The following is a 2,852-nucleotide window of genomic DNA, read 5'->3' as shown; positions in this document are numbered from 1 at the left end:
TACTTGGACGACCCAGTGCACTTGCTGGTTAGTTATGTAGAATTGTGACAAAGTGTGATTCACGTTTGAGAGCTCCAAGTCCTTTGGTGCCATTGTTGATGATCACAATTTTGTGCACCAAGTTTTTGGCGCCGTTGTCGGGGATTGTTCGAGTTTGGACAACTGACGGTTCATCTTGTTGCTTAGATTAGGTACTTTTCTTTTTATTTTTCAGAATTTTTAAGAATGAATTCTAGAGTTTCAAGGTGATGTTCTTATCATCACAAAAGCTGATTGATTCTCATCAATTTAGCTATTGAATGTAATGTCCTGCTGAAGCTTGACTAGCCATGTCTAATCCTTTTTGGACTGAAGCTTTAGACTAACATTGCATGATTCGTGGAATTCTTATTAAAAAGTTTTGAATCTCTTTATTCTCTTTTCTATATAATTTTTGAAAAATCACAAAAAATTTTAAAATCATAAAAATAAAAAATATTTTATGTATCTTGGTGTCAATTCTTAAGTTTGGTGTCTTGCATGCATTGTTTATTTGATCTTAGTTGCATTTTTATTGTTTCTCATCATTAAAAATTCAAAAATATTTTCAAAATTGTGTCTTTTCAAGCTAATAATACAGAGAATTAAAGATTCAAAACATTCAGCAGAGGAATCAAACAGAAAAAGCTGGGCGTTCAAAATGCCCAGTGAAGAAGGAAAACTGGCGTTTAAACGCCAGCCAGGGTACCTGGCTGGGCGTTTAATGCCCAAAAAGGTAGCATTTTGGGCGTTAAACGCCAGAATGGATGTCATTCTGGGCGTTTAATGCCAGCATGACACTAGAGGGAAGATTTTGTTTTTAATTCAAATCTTTTTCAAATTTTCATAATTTTTCAAAATCAAATCTTTTTCAAATCATATCTTTTCAATCATATCCTTTCAAAATCAATTTCTTTCCATTTTTTATTATTTTCGAAAATCCCTGCTATAATTAATGATTTACTTCAAAATTTTCAAATTGTTACTTACCTATTAAGAAAGGATCAAATTTTAAATTTTAAGAATCATATCTTTTAATTTCTTGTTAGTCAAGTAATCAACTTTAATTTTAAATCTTTCTTTTTTTAAATTGATTTTCAATCATATCTTCTCAATCATATCTTTTCAATCACATCTTTTTCAAAATTAACTCTCAATCATATCTTTTTGATTTCTAATTTCAAAATCTTTTTCAAAAATCACTTAATTTCTTTCCTAATCTTAATTTTCGAAAATCTCAATCAAATTTTCAAATTTCTTTCAAAATCTTTTCAATTTATTTTCGAAAATTCTTCCCGTCTTCTCACATCCTTCTATTTAAGGGACTAACACTCCTCCTCAAGGTGCAATTCAAACTCTATCCCTCTTAATAAGTTCGAATTCTCTTCTATCTACCTCCTCCTTCTATTCTTCTTTTCCTCTGACACCTCAAGGAATCTCTATACTGTGACATAGAGGATTTCCTACTTTCTTGTTCTCTTCTCTTTCATATGAGCAGGAACAAAGATAAAGGCATACTTGTTCAAGCTGATCTTGAATCTGAAAGGACATTGAAGAGAAAGCTAAGAGAAGCTAAAGCACAATTCTCTCTAGAGGGCCTAACAGAGCTTTTCAAGGAAGAAGAAACCATGGCAGCCGAAAACAACAATGCCAACAATGCAAGGAAGGTGCTTGGTGACTTTACTGCACCTACTCCCGACTTCTATGGGAGAAGCATCTCAATCCCTACCATTGGAGCAAACAACTTTGAGCTTAAGCCTCAATTAGTTTCTCTGATGCAACAGAATTGCAAGTTTCATGGACTTCCATTGGAAGATCCTCATCAGTTCTTAGCTGAATTCTTGCAAATCTGTGACACTGTCAAGACCAATTGGGTTGATCCCGAGGTCTACAAGCTTATGCTTTTTCCCTTTGCTGTAAGAGACAGAGCTAGAACATGGTTGGATTCACAACCTAAAGAAAGCCTAAACTCTTGGGAAAAGCTAGTCAATGCCTTCTTGGAAAAGTTCTTTCCACCTCAAAAATTGAGCAACCTTAGAGTGGAAGTCCAAACCTTCAGACAGAAGGAAGGTGAATCCCTCTATGAAGCCTGGGAAAGATACAAGCAATTAATCAGAAGGTGTCCTTCTGACATGCTTTTAGAATGGAGCACATAGGTATCTTCTATGATGGTCTGTCTAAACTGTCCAAGATGTCATTGGACAGCTCTGTTGGAGGATCTCTTCATCTAAAGAAGATGCCTGCAGAAGCTCAGGAACTCATTGAAATGGTTGCAAATAAACAATTCATGTACACCTCTGAAAGGAATCCTGTGAATAATGGGACAAGTCAGAAGAAAGGAGTTCTTGAGATTGATACTCTGAATGCCATATTGGCTCAGAACAAAATATTGACTCAGCAAGTCAATATGATTTCTCAGAGTCTGTCTGGAATGCAAGCAGCAACAGGCAGTACCAAAGAAGCTTCATCTGAAGAAGAAGCTTATGATCCTGAGAACTCAGCAATGGAAGAGGTGAATTACATGGGAGAACCCTATGGAAACACCTATAATCCTTCATGGAGAAATCATCCAAATCTCTCATGGAAGGATCAACAGAGACCTCAACAAGGTTTCAACAACAATAATGGTGGAAGAAACAGGTTTAGCAATAGCAAGCCTTTTCCATCATCTTCTCAGCAACAGACAGAGAATTCTAAGCAAAGCCACTCTGACTTAGCAACCATTGTCTCTGATCTAACCAAAACCACTCAAAGTTTCATGACTGAAACAAGGTCCTCCATTAGAAATTTGGAGGCACAAGTGGGTCAGCTGAGTAAGAAAATTACTGAACTCC

The 2,852-nt window shown here is 35.8% G+C and overlaps 1 non-coding gene across 1 annotated transcript; it reads right to left on the bottom strand.

The window, feature by feature from the left end:
- Nucleotides 1-2,048: 2,048 nt before the first annotated feature.
- LOC112753480 (small nucleolar RNA R71) lies at nt 2,049-2,155 on the bottom strand. Its single transcript, XR_003177865.1, has one exon. It is a non-coding gene; the product is annotated as a small nucleolar RNA R71 (small nucleolar RNA).
- Nucleotides 2,156-2,852: the final 697 nt, after the last annotated feature.

This window comes from Arachis hypogaea, chromosome 15 (assembly GCF_003086295.3).
Source record: "Arachis hypogaea cultivar Tifrunner chromosome 15, arahy.Tifrunner.gnm2.J5K5, whole genome shotgun sequence".
Taxonomy (NCBI): domain Eukaryota; kingdom Viridiplantae; phylum Streptophyta; class Magnoliopsida; order Fabales; family Fabaceae; genus Arachis; species Arachis hypogaea.
The sequence above is the reverse complement of the archived record's forward strand: the minus strand, read 5'-3'. Positions and strand labels throughout refer to the sequence as shown.